At 39.2% G+C, this 20,242-nt stretch overlaps 1 long non-coding RNA gene across 1 annotated transcript; it reads left to right on the top strand.

Moving 5' to 3' along the window:
- Positions 1-1,932: 1,932 nt before the first annotated feature.
- LOC148775489 (uncharacterized) lies at positions 1,933-17,258 on the top strand. Its single transcript, XR_016039245.1, has 4 exons — positions 1,933-2,018; positions 4,542-4,575; positions 15,622-15,694; positions 17,063-17,258. It is a non-coding gene; the product is annotated as an uncharacterized LOC148775489 (long non-coding RNA).
- The last annotated feature ends 2,984 nt before the right edge of the window (positions 17,259-20,242 follow it).

Below are 20,242 nucleotides of genomic sequence, written 5' to 3'. Positions count from 1 at the left end.
TCCAGCTACAAGTCAGAAATGTGTTATGGCAGAGCTCAGGCAGAGGGGATGGGTTTCCTAGCATTGCATGTGTAAGGATTTGGGTTAGAATAAGCTACAATGCAGCAAAAGTAAAGACCACTCTAAGGCCATGGCCCAGGGGTGTGTGTGTGTGTGTGTGTGTATTTTTAGTAAAAGGAAGCAAAGAACTGGGTTAAAGTTTTAATCTCTAAAACCACTGAGAGTAATTCCTTCCTAGCCAATCCTCTGGACTCTGTCCAGCCTTCTGTCCTTACTCCATTCAAGTCAAGTCGAGTTTTCATATGTTGTCATCTGGCTTTTCCAACAGAAAGCATTGGATGGAGAAAAGAGTAGCAAAACCATTTTCATCTCAGAGTGGCTCCACCTTGGTGGTGGTTCAGAGCGATGACCAGCACAGTAGCATCACACACCCTGCAGTGTTTCCTGTGCTCATGTAGGAGCATTTTGCCCTTTGCAAAATAACCTCAGCGTGTACAGTAAAACCTACTGGTGCCCCAATCCACGTCCTCTCAGCAAACTCCCAGATTCACTGCAGCTGTAGTTCACACCCTCCACCCCCCACCCCCCACCCCCTCAATCATCTATATGTCTCCACTGGCATCTCTGCTTGGAGGCTTTTTAGGCACTAAAGGAGCTTGCTCTGCCTGCATGCCAGCCAGCACCGTGGATTTAATGTTCCCAGTAGCAACCTTCACCCAGTGAACTGGAGCTGGTGCAGACACCCCAGCTTCCCTGTCGCTCAGTGGGGCACACTTCCAGCAAAACTGAGACACCAGTAACAGGCTCATGCGCACACACTTACTGCCTTTCCTCCCCCATTTCAGTACCCCCTCTTGCTGCACTTCCTCCGTCACCTCCCAAATAAACTGCTCGTAGCCACATCCTTGCCTCAGGGTCAGCTTTTAGAGCAACTCAAACCAAAACAGGTCAAAAGCAGGAAAAGCTGAGGGCTCTCCCTAAATCACACAGAATTCAAAGCACCTAAAGTAATTTATGTGAAGATAAAAAGATCACTGGCAGATGGCATCGCTCTGCCAGAGATGGGAAGTTAAAATAAACAGCAACCAAATACCAAAAACGTGAATAGACAGAAAAACTCCCATCCGGATGTCGGTGTATTTGAAGCACAGAGAAAGTGGAATTTGGTCCTAGGCAAGGGCAACACCCCAGTGCCCTGGCTTCTTCCGCATCCCAACTGGCTTCCCTTTCCGGCTTCCCCTTGGCATGTGTGCCCCTTTCTCTGACTGTTGTCAGAGGGATGGGTATTTTCCTGTGTTCATTATTTCCAGAGCAGACAGATTTGCATTAGCCTCATGTAATTCTAAGCACTGGTGTCAGCAGCTTCTTGTGCCCCAGATCACATCCTCATGACTCGCATTTTTACAGCAACCAGCTTGGTGAAGGTGTCACCTGACAGACACTTGCATCAACCACAGCAACTGTCTCAGCCTTTCTGCCCCGCAGCTTCTCTTTTGCCATCTTTTAAGATGCTTTCTGGAAACCACTCAGCTGTCCTGAAGTGTGTACAATACTGAAAGTGCAAGGTCATGCACTACATTCTAGGGCAATTCTTGACCAATTGGACAAGAAAGATGGGTTGTTTCTTGTTTGTCCTGCTGGGCAATCTTGAGGTATATTCTGTTTTGAAAAACTTATTAGAGTGCCCCCTGGTGGACTGAGCCGCAATTGTCCAAGGTGGTGTTCGGCTTTTCAATACTTTGCTTTACCCTTTCCCAGCTCCCACTCCAATTCCCTAGGATGGAACTGCACAAAGTGCACTTCCTGCATACACATCCTGTCCAGCTCAGCTTTCAGGCAAGCCTTATTACTTCTTAGGTCCACATTCTAGAATGACTTTCCCGTTTCTCCTTTTCCAGTGTCTCCTCATACACCTTCCCAGCTCAGTTGCTCTCTGACACCATCATGATCCCATCTCGGCTTCCAATGAACAAAGGTGTAAACATCTGAAAACTAGACTTGCTCCTGATTCACTACTGGTAAGTAATTAACCGTTTGTAAAGAAATGAAGAAATGTTTAGGACTTTTAACTTCTGGATCTTCTTGTTAGATTCTGAGAACTTTCCTCATTCTTCACTTGATGGTTCTTTTCCATAAATTTCCACATTTCCTTGGGGTGTACAGTATTTATGTCAGTGGCTATAGATTTTGTGGGACTTGTGGATTCAGACAAATGCATATTGCTATTCACAGCTCTTGGATGAGCGATGTTGAGAATACAGAGCAGCTGAGATGCAATTGCTGAGATTAATCAAAGAAAGAAATAGGATAAACTTTGCACATAGTAAGAGCAAGTAATATGCAGAATTCTGTAAGTGTGGCAAGTCAAGTATTGACAGGGTGTCATGGTGGAGAGAGAAATCATCATCTGGTCAAAGCTAGAAGAAAGCTGACTTCACAAAGTTCTTCACTCAGGAAATAAAAGATGTTCCATGGTGGACTGCCAAGAGAACAGCAAAGCAATGGTCTATTTTGCAACAATGGCAAAAATGCTTGTGGTTGGTTGGCAAAGGCATCAAGAAGGAATATTTTTCTGTTTAATATTTAGACATTTTTGGTAGCTCTAAATTTCGAGCTCCAAAAGCATTTCAACAAGTATTGGCGCTATATCGTTGAACAGCATGTTTATCCTCTTCAAGGTTGAGCATTAGAGTTAAGAAGTCTATCTTTTCTGAGGTTACAATGTCATAATACATGATTTATTAAGGCACTATAACTCTCCATGCCTCTTGTATATTTTGGCTTGTTTATGAAAATTTCATTGTTGTGATGTGTAGTTGGCAGTTTGAATGACCTAGAAAGAACAAGACATTAAAAATAATGATTACACAATTCGTGCCATCCCTAATTAACTGTGTTTAATTTTCTAAGAGCTACAGATGTTACAGTACTTATTACAGTCTGTTCAAATATTATTTATGTCACACAAACAGATGTTTGTTAGCTTGAAATATATAAGCAAATTCTATGTATTTCTTTAAGTTAAAAGACAGATATCAAGCTATATTATTCATTCTCTTGTGTAAATAAAATGAGGAGCTAAACTACTTGAGGTCTTTAATGCCTTCTCAACTCAGAGTGTGGTCTTTAGTCCAGCAGCATCAGCATCACCTATTAGCTTTTGGGAATGCAAAATCTTGGGCCCCACCCTGGAACTACTGACTGAAAATTTGGATTTTATTAAGATGTTCAGTGATTCACGAATGCTTTGAGGTTTGGGAAACCTTGACCTACTTTTCTCTAGAGCTATAATTCTTCAAGGAGATCAAACCAGTCAATCCTAAAGGAAATCAACCCTGAATATTCATTGGAAGGAGTGTTGCTAAAGCGGAAGTTCCAATACTTTGACAACCTAATGTGAAGAGCTGATTCATTGGAAAGATAGAGGGTAGGAGGAAAAGGGAGTGGCAGAGGATGAGATGGTTGGATAGCATCACCGACTTAATGGATGGATTTGCGCAAACTCTGGGAGACAGTGGAGGACAGGGGAGCCTGGTGTGCTACAGTCCATAAAGTCACAAGAGTCGGACATGACTTAGCAACTGAACAATGACAACAGCGATAATTCTGCAAGTTTTAAGAGCTAACTTTGGCCTTAAATTCAATGATATCTGACACATGAGATGCTCTCAGACCATCTGGTGACCAGTGGTACTTGGGTTTTACAATATATATTTTTTGAAATATTAATTTCTAGTGTACTTTTAAAACAATTATTTATTTTTTTCCATAGAATGTCTTCCTCCTACACTGAGAGGATTGGCTTATAAATCTCAGAATATATGAGCAATCTATAGTAATTAAAAATAGAGAAAAATTTAAGAAAAGTCTCTCAAGGAAAGCTTTCTTAGAAATTCTCAGATATAGGGTTTCTGAGAAACATCTGAATTCTGAATACATTTTCTATTACTAGGTTAAAGCATTTTGTTCTATGAACAACATTTAAGCGCACAGGTAATTTTCAAAATGCAAAGTGAAATGAGATAGCATTTTCTACTTAACAAGTTGGAAAAAAATTTGCCAAGATTAAAAAGGTTGCTAATATTCAACAATCATAAGTAGGTACACAATGACCTGAAAAGATGTGTATTTTTTAAATGGAGCAATCAAGTTTCAGTCCAATATGTGTAGCCAGACACCATTCTATAATTTAAATTTTATATACAATATATACACATTTCAGAATAAGCATAAGAAAAAGTTGGAAAGAACAATATCAAGCTCTTAACAATGGTTAGTTACCTCAAGGGCAGGGAATTCAAGAACAGACATTTGAACACATATATGATGCAATTGGTGATGGGGGAAACACTCGATTAGCTATCCAAGGGAATAAAAATCCATGTTGGAGAAGGCTGTTAAAACTTTTATTTTATTTTCTTAATTTTTAATTTATTTTTATTTTATATTGGGGTGGTTGATATAAAGTTCTGTTAATTTCAGGTGTACAGTAAAGTGATTCAGTTATACATATATATGTGTGTCTATCTGTTCTTTTTCAGATCTCTTCCCATATAGGTTATTACAGAATACTGAGTGAGTTCCCTGTGCTACACAGTAGATCCTTGTTGATTTTTTATTTTATATGTAGTGAAGAAAGCTGATCGCCGAAGAATCGATGCTTTTGAACTGTGGTGTTGGAGAAGACTCTTGAGAGTCCCTTATACTGCAAGGAGACCCAACCAGTCTATTCTAAAGGAGATCAATCCTGGATGTTCATTGGAGGGACTGATGCTAAAGCTGAAACTGCAATACTTTGGCCACCTCATGCGACGAGTTGACTCACTGGAAAAGACTCTGATGCTGGGAAAGGTTGAGGGCGGGAGGAGAAGGGGACGACCGAGAATGAGATGGCTGGATGGCATCACCGACTCTGTGGACATGAGTTTGTGTGAACTCCGGGAGTTGGTGATGGACAGGGAGGCCTGGCGTGCTGTGATTCATGGGGTCGCGGAGAGTCGGACGCGACTGAGCGACTGAACTGAACTGAACTGAGAGTATATAAGCATTGGAAAGATTGATGCTAAAGCTGAAACTCCAATACTTTGGCCACCTCATGGGACGAGTTGACTCACTGGAAAAGAGTCTGATGCTGGGAGGGATTGGGGGTGGGAGGAGAAGGGGACGACAGAGAATGAGATGGCTGGATGGCATCACCGACTCGATGGACATGAGTTTGAGTGAACTCCGGGAGTTGGTGATGGACAGGGAGGCCTGGCGTGCTGTGATTCATGGGGTCGCAAAGAGTCAGACACGACTGAGCGACTGAACTGAACTGAGAGTATATAAGAAGTGTGAAAAAGTGAAAGTGGCAGTAACTCCATAATGTATGACTCTATGCAACCCCGGGGGATTATAGCTCACTAGGGCTCCTCTGTTCATGGAATTCTCCAGGCGAGAATACTGGAATGAGTAGCCATTTGCTTTTCCAGGGGATCTCCCTGACCCCAGAATCAAACCTGGGGCTACTACATTGCAGGCAGATTCTTTACCATATGAGCCACCAGAGAATCAAGGAATATGTTAACCCCAAGCTCGTAATTTATCCCTCCCCTCATCCCTTTCTCCTTTGGTAACCGTAAGTTTGTATTTGAAGACTGTGAGTTGGTTTCTGTTTTATAACATCTGTTCACTTGTATCTCCTTTGTCAATGGACCTTTAGGTAAAACATTATTTTTTTTAATTTATTTTTTAATTGAAGGATAATTGCTTTACAGAATTTTGTTACTTTCTGTCAAACCTCAACATGAATCAGTCATAGGTATACATATATCTCGGAGAAGGCAATGGCAAGCCACTCCAGTACTCTTGCCTGGAAAATCCCATGGATGGAGGAGCCTGGTAGGCTGCAGTCCGTGGGGTCGCTAAGGGTCGGACACGACTGAGCGACTTCACTTTCACTTTTCACTTTCACACATAGGAGAAGGAAATGGCAACCCACTCCAGTGTTCTTGCCTGGAGTGTACCAGGGACGGGGGAGCCTGGTGGGCTTCCGTCTATGGGGTCACACAGAGTCAGACACAACTGAAGTGACTTAGCAGCAGCAGCAGCATACATATATCTCCTCCCTTTTGAACCTCCCTCCCATCTCCCTCCCCAACCCACCCCTCTAGGTTGATACAGAGCCCCTGTTTGAGTTTCCTGAGCCAAATTCCCTTTGGCTCTCTAGTTTACGTTTGGGAATGTAAGTTTCCATGTCACTCTCTCCATACATCTCACCCTCTCCTCCCCTCTCCCATGTCCATAAGTCTGTTCTCTATGTCTGATTTTCCATTGCTGCCCTGTAAATAAATTCTTCAGTACTATTTTTCTAGATTCTGTATATATACATTAGAATATGATATTAATCTTTTTCTTTCTGACTTACTTCACTCTGTATAATAGGCTCTAGGTTCATTCACCTCATCAGAACTGACTCAAATGCGTTCCTTTTAATGGCTAATATTCCATTGAGTATTTGTACCACAGCTTCTTTATCCATTCATCTTGTTGATGGACAAGATCTAGGTTACTTCCATGTTCTAACTGCTGTAAATAGTGCTGCAATAAAAAAATGGCATATATGTATCTTTTTCAATTTTCGTTTCCTCAGGATATATGCCTAGGAGTGGGATTGCTGGGTTGTATGGTGCTTTTATTCCTAACTTTTTAAAGGAATCTCTATACCATCTTCCATAGTGGCTGTATTATATATATTTCCCCAAACAGTGCAAGATTATTCCCTTTTCTCCACACCCTCTCCAGCATTTATTGTTTGTAGAGTTTTTGATAATGGTCTTTCTGACTGGTGTGAGGTGATACCTCATTGTAGTTTTGATTCGCATTTCTTTAATAATGAGTGATGTTGAACATTTTTCATGTGTTTGTTAGCCATCTGTATGTCTTTTTGGAGAAATGTCTGTTTATGTCTTTTTCAAATTTTATGGTTGGGTTGTTTGTTTTTCTGGTATTGAGTTGTATGAGCTGCTTGTATATTTTGGAAACTAATCCTTTGTCAGTTGTTTCATTTGCTATTTTCTCCCATTCTGAGGGTTGTCTTTTTTTTCGCCTTGCTTATAGTTTCCTTTGCTGTGCAAAAGCTTTTAAGTTTAATCAGGTCCCACTTGTTTACTTTTGTTTTTATTTCCATTAATCTAGGAGGTGGGTCATAGACAATCTTGGTTTGATTTATGTCAGTGAGTGTTCTGCCTCTGTTTTCCTCTAAGAGTTTTATACTTTCTGGTCTTACATTTAAATCTCTAATCAATTTTGAATTTGTGTATGGTGTTAGGAAGTGTTCTAATTTCATTCTTTTACACGTAGCTGTCCAGTTTTCCCAGCACCGTTTCTTGAAGAGGCTGTCTTTGCCCCATTGTATATTCTTGCTTCCTTTGTCAAAAATAAGGTATCCATAAGTGTGTGGGTTTATTTCTGGACTTTCTATCTTGTTCCATTGGTCTATATTTCTGTTTTTGTGCCAGTATCCTACTGTCTTGATGACTGTAGCTTTGTAGTATAATCTGAACTCATGAAGGTTGATTCCTCCAGCTCCATTCTTCTTTCTCAAGACTGCTTTGGCTATTTGGGGTCTTTTGTGTTTCCATATGAATTGTGAATTTTTTTGTTCTAGTTCTGTGAAAAATGCCACTTGTAATTTCATAGGGATCACATTGAATCTGCAGATTGTGTTTGGTAGTATAGTCATTTCACAATATTGATGCTTTCTACCCAGGAACATGGGATATCTCTCCATCTATTTATGTCATCTTTGATTTCTTTCATCAGTGTCTTATAATTTTCTTTATACAGTTCTTTTGTCTCCTTAGATAGGTTTATTCCTAGATATTTAATTCTTTTTGTTGTATTGGTGAATGGGATTGATTCCTTAATTTCTCTTTCTGAATTTTCATTGTTCGTATATAGAAATACAAGTGATTTATATGAATTGATTTTGTGTCCTGCAGCATTGCTAAATTCACTGATTAGCTATAGTAATTTTCTGATAGTATCTAGGATTTTCCATGTACAGTATCATGTCATCTGCAAACAGTGAGAACTTTACTTCTTTTCTGATCTGGATTCCTTTTATTTCTTTATCTTCTCTGATTGCTGTAGCTAGTACTTCCAGAACTATGTTGAATAATAGTGGTGAAAGTGGACACCCTTGTCTAGTTCCTGATCTTAGGAGGAATGCTTTCACTTTTTCACCATTGAGAATAATGTTTGCTGTAGGCTTATCATATATGGCCCTTTCTATGGTGAGGTAGGTTACTTCTATGCCCATTTGTTGAAGAGTTTTAATCATAAATGGGTGTTGAATTTTGTCAAAGGCTTTTTCTGCATCTGTAGATATTATTATCATATGGTTTTTATCTTTCAATTTGTTAATATGGTATATAACATGGATTGACTTGCATATATTGAAGAATCCTTGCATCTTAGAATAAACCCAATTTGATGATGGTGTATGAGATCTTTAATGTGCTGTTGAATTCTGCTTGCTAAAATTTTGTTGAGGAATTTTGCATCTGTGTTCATCAGTGATATCGGCCTGTAGTTTTCTTTTCTGTGTTGTCTTTGGTTTTGGTATCAGGGTGATGGTGGCCTCATAGGATGAGTTTGGACGTGTTCTACCCTCTTCAGTGTTTTGGAAGAGTTTTAGAAAGATAGGCATTAGCTCTTTTCTAAATGATAGAATTCTCCTGTGAAGCCATCTGGTCCTGAGCTTTTGTTTTTTGGGAGATGTTTGATCACAGCTTCAATTTCAGTGCCTGTAATTGGGTTGTCCATAATTTCTATTTCTTCCTGGTTCAGTCTTGGAAGGTTGAACTTTTCTAAGAGTCTGTCCATTTCTTCCAGGTTATCCATTTTATTGCCATATAGTTGTTCATAATAGTCTCTCATATCCTTTGTATTTCTGCCTTGTCTGTTGTAACTTCTCCTTTTTCATTTCTAATTTTGTTGATTTGATTCTTCTCTCTTTTTTTCTTGATGAGTCTGGCTAAAGGTTTGTCAATTTTGTTTATCTTCTCAAAGAACCAGCTTTTAGTTTTATTAATCTTTACTACTGTTTCTTTAATTTATTTTTCATTTATTTCCACTGTGATATTTATGATTTATTTCCTTCTGCTAATTTTGGAGAGTTTTTGTTCTTCTTTTTTCCAGTTGTTTTAGGTGTAAAGTTAGGTTGTCTATTCGATGTTTTCATTTTTCTTGAGGTAGGATTGTATTGCTATAAACTTCCTTCTTAGAACTGCTTCTGTTGCATCCCATAGTTGTCATGTTTTCATTTTCATTTATTTCTAGAAATTCTTTGATTTCCCTTTTGATTTCTTCAGTAACCTGTTGATTATTTAGAAACGTATTGGTTAATCTCCATTGTTTGTGTTTTTTACAGTTCTTTTCTTGTAATTAGTATCTAGTCTCATAGCGTTGTGGTCAGAAACAATGCTTGATACAATTTCAATTTTCTTAAATTTACTGAGGTTTGATTTGTGACCCAAGATGTGGTCTATCCTGGAGAATGTTTCATTTGCATTTAAGAAGAAGGTGTATTCTTCTGCATTTGGATGGAATGTCCTGAAGATATCAGTGAAATCCATCTCATCTAACGTATCATTTAATACTTATGTTTCCTTATTAATTTTCTGTTTTGATGATCTGTCCATTGGTGTGAGTTGGGTGTTAGTCTCCTAATATTATTGTGTTACTGTCAATTTCTCCTTTTATGTCTGTTAGTGTCTGTCTTATGTATTGAGATCTCCTATCTTGGGTGCATAGATATTGGCAATTGTTATGTCTTCCTCTTATATTGATCCCTTGATCATTATGCAGTGTCCTTCCTTATCTCTTGTAATATTCTTTATTTTAAGGTCTATTTTGTCTGATATGAGGATTGCTACTCCAGCTTTCTTTTGCTTCCCATTTGCATGAAATATATTTTTTCCATCCTCTCACTTTCAGTCTATATGTGTCTTTAGGTCTGAAGTGGGTGTCTTGTAGACAGCATATATGTGGGTCTTGTTTTTATATCCATTCAGCCAATGTGTTTCTTTTGGTTGGAGCATTTAATCCATTTATAGATTTATATGTTCCTATTGCCATTTTGTTAATTGTTTGAGGTTTGATTTTGTAATTAGAGATTTATATGTTCCTATTGCCATTTAAAGTAATTATAGATTATAGTAATTATAGATTTATATGTTCCTATTGCCATTTTGTTAATTGCTTGAGGTTTGATTTTGTAGATTGTTTTTCTTCTCTTGTATTTCTTGACTATATAAGTCCCTTTAACATTTGTTGCAAAGCTGGTTTGGTGGTACTGAATTCTCTTAACTTTTGCTGGTCTGAAAAGCTTTTGATTTCTCCATCAATTTTGAATGAGATCCTTGCCGGGTAGAGTAATCTTGATTGTAGATTTTTCCCTTTCAGTACTTTAAATACATCCTGCCATTCTCTTCTGGCCAGCAGAGTTTCTGCTGAAAGATCAGCTGTTAAACATATGGGGATTGCCTTGTATGTTACTTGTTGCTTCTCCCTTGCTGTTTTTAATAGTCTTTCTTTGTGTTTAACCTTTGTTAGTTTGATTAGTATGTGTCTTTGGCATGTTTCTCCTTGGGTTTATCCTGTGTGGGTCTCTTTGCACCTCTTGGACTTGATCATCTATTTTCTTTTCCATGTTAGGGAAATTTTAAACTATAATCTCTTCAAAAAATTTCTCATACCCTTTCTTTTCCTCTTCTTCTTCTGGGACCCCTATAATTCAAATGTTGGTGTGTTTGATATTGGCTTAGAGGTTTCTGAGACTACCCTCAGTTCTTTTCATTCTTTTTACTTTGTTCTGCTCTCTGGAAGTTATTTCCACCATTTTATCTTCCAGTTCACTGATTTGCTCTTCTGCTTCAGATATTCTGCTATTGATTCCTTCTAGAGTATTTTTGGCAAGCCACTCCAGTACTCTTGCCTAGAAAATCCCATGGATGGAGGAGCCTGGTAGGCTGCAGTCCGTGGGGTCGCTAAGGGTCGGACACGACTGAGCGACTTCACTTTCACTTTTCACTTTCACACATTGGAGAAGGAAATGGCAACCCACTCCAATGTTCTTGCCTGGAGAATCCCAGGGATGGGGGAGCCTGGTGGGCTTCCATCTATGGGGTCACACAGAGTCAGACACGACTGAAGTGACTTAGCAGCAGCAGCAGAGTATTTTTAATTTCAGTATTCTTCTGTTTGTCTCTGTATGTTTATTCTTTAATTCTTCTATGTCTTTGTTAATTGATTCTTGCATTTTCTCCATTTTGTTTTCAAGGTTTTGATCATCTTTACTATCATTATTCTGAATTGTTTTTTCAGGTAGTTTGCCTATTTCCTCTTCATTTATTTAGACTTCTGGGTTTCTAGCTAATTCCTTCATTTGTGCAGTATTTCTCTGCCTTTTCATTATTATTTTTTTTAAAGTTCATTGTGTTTGAGGTCTCCTTTTCACAAGCTTCAAGGTTGAATTCTTTCTTCCTTTTGGTTTCTGTCCCCCTATGGTTGGTGCAGTGGTTTGTTTAAGCTTTGTATTCAGTTCAGTTCAGTTCAGTCACTCAGTCGTGTCCGACTCTTTGCAACCCCATGAATCACAGCACGCCAGGCCTCCCTGTCTATCACCAACTCCCAGAGTTCACTCAAACTCATGTCCATCGAGTCGGTGATGCCATCCAGCCATCTCATTCTCTGTTGTCCCCGTCTCCTCCCACCCTCAATCCCTCCCAGCATCAGAGTCTTTTCCAGTGAGTCAACTCTTCACGTGAGGTGGCCAAAGTATTGGAGTTTCAGCTTTAGCATCAGTCCTTCCAATGAACACCCAGGATTGATCTCCTTTAGAATGGACTGGTTGGATCATATAGGGTGTGATTTATGTTGAGGTTTTTTCCCCCCTCTGATGGGCAAGGCTGAGTGAGGAGGTAATCCTGTCTGCTGATTATTGGGTTTGTATTTTTGTTTTGTTTGTTGTTTGGATGAGGCGACCTGCACAGGGTGCTACTGGTGGTTGAGTGATGCCAGGTCTTGTATTCAAGTGGCTTCCTTTGTGTGAGTTCTCACTATTTGATACTCCCTATGGTTAGATCTCTGGTATTCTAGGGTCTTGAAGTCAGTGTTCCCACTCCACAGGCTCAGGGCTTGATCTCTGTTCAAGAAGGAAGATTCCACAAGTGGTTTGCTATGGCTTTAAGTGAGATTAAAACTCATACCCAAAATGAGAAACCAAAGATGAACCCCAAACAAATAGCAGTTATAAAATCAGGCAAATAATAATTAAAATAATGGAATATATACATATATATCAATAAGCAAAATCAAAACAGTCCAACAAAATTAAAGTACAATAGACTGACCCAGTAAATAAAGGAAACCAAAAATTATATCTACCGGTTTGGAACAAAACTAACTAAAACACAAACTGGAAAACAAAACTAAAGCAAGATGGCAACTGGGGAATAAAACAATGAAAACACAACTAGCAAATATGTTGAGAGGAAAGGAAAGAAAGAAAAGAAAGGAAAAATAGATATGCAAAGTTAAATAGAGGTAAATAAAGAAGATTTATATACATTAAAGATTAAGTGCAAGCGGAAAATAACAGTAGGAAAAACAAAGGAATAATTGTAGAAAAATTAATAATAAGTTTTTAAAAATTAATAAAAAAAGAGGAAAGAGGAAAAAAAAGGAAAATGCCACAGAACTGCAAAAGCCCAATGTAGAGGCAGAGGTTTATAATAACAGGAAAAAATATGATTTAAAAAACCCTCAAAACTTAATTAGATTTCATAGTGCCAATAAAATCAACAAATACAAGGGAACAGGGAAAAATAAAAAGGGAAAAAAGATCCAAAAGAAGCTACAGAACAAGTCAAATCATAAGAATAATAAATGTTTTTCTTAAGTCATTGCTGTCAGGAATCCGTTCCCTTGCCTGGAGTCACAGTCCACCTCACCTCTCTAGGATGCCCTCCAACACTGTGCTGGTCTCTGGACCTGCTGTGAGGGCAGCTCAGATTCTAATCTGGTCATACTCCTGTGTGTTCTTCCCTCCAATGTCCACAGCTATCAGAACCAGTTCATTTTCTTTTGTGGGAGCTCTCAATGACCTTTTATATATTCTGTGCAACACAGAGTCTGCCTAGTTGATCGTGTGGATTTAATCTGCAGCTTGTGCAGCTGTTGGGAAGGTTTTGGGTCTTCTTCCTTAGCCACACTACCCCTGGGTTTCAATTGTGGTTTTATTTCCACCTCTGCATGTGGGTCATTCAATGGGGTTTGCTCCTGAAGCTGCCCTGGAGGACTTGGGTTTGCCCCAGTGAGGGCCAGTTGTGGAGGTGGTGCAGCTGCTTGCGTCACAGGGTTTCTGGCAGCACCAGGTACTCAGGGGAGTTGGCGACTAAGGCAACAGGAAATACAGTGTTCTAGAAGGTTATGGCAACCAGTATTGGCCAATACACTCCAGTATTCTTGCCTGGAGAACCTCCCAACAGAGAAGACTTCAAGCCACAGTCCACAGGGTTGCAAAAAGTTGGAAATGACCTAAGCGACCATGGATGCATAGACACAAGGCTTTTTTTTTTTTTTTTGCTGTGGCAGCTCTTCCCCAGTGAGGGTTGAGTGTGAAGGTGGTGCAGCTGCTTGGGTCATGGGGACTCTGGTTGTGCCAAGTGTGCAGGGACATGGACTGCCTCAGCCACTGGAGTTATGACCCTGTCGAAGTCTTTTTTCAAGCCTCTGGAAGCTGGTGATCAGAAGGCCTCTTTGCCTAGTCTTTCTCTGTAGCTCTGCCCATTCAGGCATTTAGAAGGCTCCTTTGCCTGGGGTCCTGCTGGGGGTCCTCCTCTGTAGATTGGTATATCAGACACTTAAAGGGGCACCCTGGGTGGGGTCCTACTCTGTAGGTCAGTGCATCAGGCATTTGATGGGCCAGCCTCTCTATTGTTCAGCTGCCGATACTGGCGCATGGGGAGAGAGGCTATGGTGATGGCTCCACTCCCTACGTGTGACTCAGCAGTATCGCCTTGCTTCCATGGCTGCCTGACTTTCCTCCTCAGGCATTTCCCTCCTCAGCCTCCTCCCTCATGTCCCCTTGTTCCATCTCTCCACAGTCAACAGCAGCCCTTGCCCTGGGATTGTTCCACAATCCCCAAACTCCAGCTCCCAGCCACTTCACCTACTAGGAAACCTGTGTCCTTGTTCTGGGTATGTATGGCTGCGGCAAGGACTGTCTCAATCTCATTTCATTTAGGCTGCCACTGATCAGCTGTTTCACTCTCAGCCTTAAATGTTTCTCCTCTGACTCAGGAAATTGCCCTGATGTGGGGATCAGACCCTTGCTTCAGTTCCCTCACCTGCCGAGGGCAGGTCCAGTCCTAGTAACACTCCTGTTTTCCCCCCTAGTTCCTTCATCCTGTCGAGTTTCGCGTGATTCTATATATTCTTTTCTGCTGGTCAGGTCCTCCTGCTCTCGGCTGGTGTTCTGCAAGCACTTCTGTGTCTGAAGGTGTGTTCCTGATGTATCCGTGGAGATGTACTCCATGTCCATGTCCACCTCTCCTCCACCACCTCTTTCTTGACCCCATTGTTTTAAATATAGTGTACTTGTAGGATCTTTCTTACTGGACATCAAGGAAAGCTGCTTTAGTTATTGTGACAAAGAGATCACTTTGGGGTGATGTCATTTATTCTTTTCCAACATTAAATATTTCTTTTTTCGTTTGTTTGTTTTGTGTTTGGTACTTGTTTGGAACCCAAATACAGTCATATATATCTACACACTAAATAAAGCGAAGCGTGCACTGGCATGTTTAAAACTGTGACTCTCTTCAATAAAACAAAATGGGAAAATCTAATTAACACTTCTAATAGATAATGAAAAAAGTTAGTTGCTCAGTCATGTCCAGCTCTTTGCAACCCCATGGACTGTAGCCCACCAACCTCCTCTACCCATGAAAATCTCCAGGCAAGAACACTGGAGTGGGCTGCCATTCCCTTCTCCAGGGGATCTTCCCAATCTAGGGATCAAACCCAGGTCCCCCACATTGTGGGGGCAGATTCTTACTGTCTCAGCCACCAGGGAAGCCTCAGTTCTAATAGAGAATATTTATCCCCTATGGAAAGATAATTACTTTGATGCAGTTATTTAATGCAGTAAAATATTTTAATTGACTAAAATTTAGGGTAGCCCTAGCAAAGCCAGGTACCATTTCCATTACTGCAATCCAAAATTGAACATATGGATGAAAGTTTACAATGTGAATAAATTCCAGTTTGACCTAAAACTACTTAAGCATTTAATTTCTAAGGCATTTATTTTCAAGATAAATGCCTTAGAAGTTCTAGAGGCTGCAGATTCCAGGACCTGACTCTTGAAGAGCCTGTGGTTTAATGGGAGGAGACAGGGGTATAAATATAGCCACAATATAAAATTAGTGCTATGTTTAGGGGTATGAACAAAACAATATGAACTCATAGTGACGGAGATTTATTTTCTCTGGGGTTACTGGGAAAACCTTCTCTTAAATGGAGGTATTTAAATTTAAATTTAATTTTTTGTTTGTTTTACTTTGAACCTAGTTTGGAGTGTACCAAGTGGAAAAGAAGAAAGAAAATGAATAAATAAATGTCCAACCCATGACAAACGGCAAAGGTAAAGTCAGGGGGGAATTAACATCACTGTGTAAAAACTAGAAACAAGATACAAATCATATATCGTTCTTCAATGTCAAGTTACTGACAGGCCACATGATATCTATTTGGCTTGTTTCAAATGTATTTTCAAATAGAAGTAATAAGACAAACTGTATCTCAACTAACTCTTCTGGATGAGGAATCTAGCCCTTCAAATCTGTTGTAGAAGGAACAAAGGAGTCTGCGTCGGTAACAATTCTGTTGATGTGTTATGTGTGTCTGTAGATAGTGAGCACCAGGCCAAAACATGTTTATGGTCAGATACGTTAAACAGTTCCCAATTGTATATTTTTTTCTAAAATAGGTAAGTAAATATTGAAAAACAAATAAACAAGCACAATGCATTTTATAACTACAAGAGATTCTGAGTGCTGGCCAATAGGATCCCTGGGGAATGATATTGAGGGATGAGGCAACAAAGATAACCCTGGTACAAATGCTCTGAGGGGCTTTATGCACAACCATGGGTCTGTTTTCATGCAGGTGCCCTGTTACGGGCTCTCCCCTTCTTCTCTGCCTTGACTGCAGAACCCCTGGTAGCTTCTTCCATTAGACAAGACTTCTTGGCCCATTCCTTGCTTCTCGATGAAACTAGACCAGAATCAGGTGTCTCCACCAACCACCATACCCTCTTGACTCCTCAATTTCATAACTGTGCTACCTACCTGCAGCTGCCTCTTTTATCCTTTATTTTTTTGCCATTTGCATTAATACAAAGAGTTACATAATTTCATTTCCCAGTGAACCCATCAAGTTAAGGAAAATGAAATACAGGTATGACTAGAAAATTCAGACAGTTCAAAAAGAGATGAAATGAAAAATGAATTTCTCTCCTTCCCCTACAAATCTCTTTCCCCAAAGGGTAAATGTTGCTATTAACTTCTTATGATTCCTTCCAGGTAAACTAATGGATAAATGTGCAATATTCTCTGACTGGAGTTAGTCCTGTGATTGATTTTATTTTTCAAGGCAACAATCAGGACCACTAAAATTCTCAAGTTTATTTGCAGTTTGCAAAGTACTTTCTTTGGATAGTTTTAAGTTCCTCTCTGTTTTTGATTCTCTATTCTCAAATTGTAACATTGTGTTTCTTCCTTTGCTAATTAGGTTCATCAAGAAGTTACCTGCTGAGTTCATTCCTATTTTGCCCCTATTTACTTGCTTTTCGATTGACTCATCCACTTATTATTTTTTTCTGTTTTCTAGATAAGAATTTTCCTTTTATCTTGTTTTCTGCCTTTTCTTAAATTTATTTTGTTATTATTTTCTACCTTTTGGTCTTTAGGAGTTAATTCTTCTATTTTGTTACTTCCTATGGACTTCCCAGGTGATGCTAATGGTAAAGTACCCACCTGCCAATGCAAAAGACATCAGCGACATGGGCTCAGTTCCTGAGTTGAGAAGATCCCCTGGAGGAGGGCATGGAAACCCACTCCACAATTCTTGCTTGGAGAATCCCATAGACCGAGGAGCCTGGTGGGCTGCAGTCCACAGGGTCTCAAAGAGTCAGACACAACTGAAGCAACTTAGCACACACACATGTAGTATGTAAGGCTGTGTATTTTTCTCTGCTTTTAAGTTTTAATGTTAATTGTTTTCATTATTAAAAACTTCCTAAATACTCTGCATTTACAATTTTGATCACTTCTATGATTCCAGATGTAAAACGCACAGAAAATTAAAATCTCCTAGATTGTTGCCGTTTTTCACCTTGATTTCAGTTATTAATTTTTACTTTGGCTTCATGTGTGTGTGCATGTTTAGAATGTTGTCTGTTCTATTTCTACTTTTTCTTTTAATACATGGGAAAAAATTTGGCACTGTGAGTGATTAAAATAAAGTATAGCATTTACTATATTTTTTCACTTTTGCTTTGATTATTTTGTTCAGAACTTCAAATTCTTAGGTATTTACATCCATTTTGTTTCCTAGCATTTCTTACAGTTCATGATTAATTTTTTTGTTATGATAGTTACTATTTAACATTTTTACTATCTTATTATTTAAAATTTTGCTATAAATTAAGCTTCTGTGTTTTGTACTTTTTAAGCTTCTCTTCCCTGAATCTGAACTTCTCCATTATTAGTATCACATCTTCAACTTTCTGTTAATTTTTTGATATGGACTTGTTCATCCTTTAAAAATTTACCCTTTCAGTCCTTCTTTACATTATTTGCATTTTATTCAAACATGTTTGTTGCTGTTTACCCTACCTGTCATTTTTCATTTTAATTTTAATATATGTATTGACATTTTAAAAGAAAATTATGTTTAGATTTAACTCTATCATCTTGACATCTTTTCTGCTTTCAATACTGTGAATCCCATGGAATTTAAATTTGCAAACTAATATTCATTTTACAGATTTTTTAAGATTTAGACTCTACTTTTCAAAATTATTTAGCTACTTCTTTGCCAGTAGTACACAATCAGTCTTCCGGCAGCCTAAGGTATTGGACGAAAACACACTACACAGGAGTACCTATGAAAACATATTCAAGCCAATGAGTTCTCCTGAAACTAAAGACCCACGTGAGTTTGAGCAAGATCTAGCATGAAAAAATGCCTGCAGAAAAACAATAAAAACAAAACCAAAAATGTCTAAGATATTCAAAAAAACCTGCAATCTCAACATGAGTTAGAGCTGCCCCAATGTAGTGACTAGGAATAATGGGTTACCACCTGAAAGTTTAAAACTAGATGGGTCTTATGGTCTCAGCAGGCTGGTGTGGGTCTAGTAGGCAGCACTGCTGACCTTGGGGGGCCCCAAGGCACCCTTTTGTGTTTGAGAGCTGGCTGGCTTTAGCCTGGTCTAGCATGGCCTCAGTTGCACACGTGCTCTCATCTTCCAACAGTCTGACCAGAGCTTATTCCCAAGGTTCTGGTAGGACTCCAAGAGAGCAAAGTGCAAGCTCCCTTCACATGCAGCTGGCAACTAGCTCAGTCTCACTTCTGACAAGTTCTCTTGACCTAACCAAGAGTAAGGCCAGCCCAGATTCAAGAAGCAGGAAAAGAGATGCAGCCACTTTCTGATGGGAGGAGCTGTAAAGTTGAGTGCAAAGAGCCTGAAGGATTAAAGGAATGAAATGCTTTAGCAACTGATATGTTGCTAGGAATTTAACTCATTTGCAGTCAGGTCTTCTACTTTATGTACCCTAGGCTTTCTCAGAGACTTGAGCATTCTTCAGTGAAAGGAAGACTGTTACATCACTTTAAAAATGGGGATTTGCTGTATGACTCAGGTAACTCAAACAGGGGTTCTGTGACAATCTAGAAGGGCGGGATGGGGAGGGAGATGGAGGGAGGTTTGGGACGGAGGGAATGAGTTTATCGATGGCTGATTCTTGTTGATGTATGACAGAAAACCACAAAATTCTGTAAAGCAAATATCCTTAAATTAAAAAAAAATCAGTGTCAAAAAAAAAGGGACAAAATCTATTGTGCAGCAATTCATTTGGGGCATTTTATAATGTGTTGTCTATGCCCTGATGTCAGCATTTCCACTGAGTTTGTCTTAAGTCTAGGAATACTAAAAATGGTTACATAGCAACTTATGAACTTTGCAAGAACCTATACTTTTCAGATTAAAAAAAATTGGAGAAAATTAATATTTGCTCATATATTGGTGTTTATAATCCCTGGTGGCTCAGACAGTAAAGAACTCCCTGCAATGTGGCAGATCTGGGTATGATCCCTGGGTTGAGAAGATCCCCTGGAGAAGGAAATGGCAACCCACTCCAGTATTCTTGCCTGGAAAATTCAATGGACAGAGGAGCCTGGTGAGCTATAGTCCATGGGGTTGCAAAGAGTCGGACATTACTGAGTGACTGACACACACAGTACAACTTATCAATGAATTTTACATAGCTACTGATAGATTTTCTTACCATAAATATGCCTGTTTCTCAAAATTGTTCTTTGAATGGTTCATTTGCATATCTAAGATTTTGTGAGCATATAAACAGTCTCAGGATTCCATGGAAGTTATGTCTATATTATTTCTTTCAATCATAGGATAAGCCCCCTGCAGTTAAATAAAACTAGCTATAAATAAAGAGCATATCCTTTGGGAATAAAAAGTCTTTCCAAATATATTTTTCTAAATTTGTCAGACCTATTTCAGAACATGAATCTTATTTTAAAAGATATCTGTGATTTGCATTTATTAATTTCTCAAGGTTAACAATGACTTGAAATTATAGTGTTTCATAGTGACGTTAATTAGTAAAACTGCTAGAGATCAAAACTTGAGATTGAAAAAATAATCCAGAATGTTTACATCATTTTTTCTTATTCAGCAAACCCTTCACATGTACGGTGAAACGGGGAATTCTGGCAATCTTTAAATACATTAAGAATGCTGTGTGTGTTATTTGCTCAGTTGTGTCTGACTCTTTGCGACTCTGTGGACGGGGGCCCACCAAGCTCCTCTGTTCATAGGATTTCCTAGGCAAGAATACTGGAGTGGGTTGCTATTTCCTTCTCTGGATCTTCCCAACCCAGGGGT

This window comes from Moschus berezovskii, chromosome 15 (genome assembly GCF_049115385.1).
Source record: "Moschus berezovskii isolate FMDL1 chromosome 15, NW_MosBer_1.0, whole genome shotgun sequence".
In the NCBI taxonomy this organism is placed as follows: Eukaryota; Metazoa; Chordata; class Mammalia; order Artiodactyla; family Moschidae; genus Moschus; species Moschus berezovskii.
The sequence above is the reverse complement of the archived record's forward strand: the minus strand, read 5'-3'. Positions and strand labels throughout refer to the sequence as shown.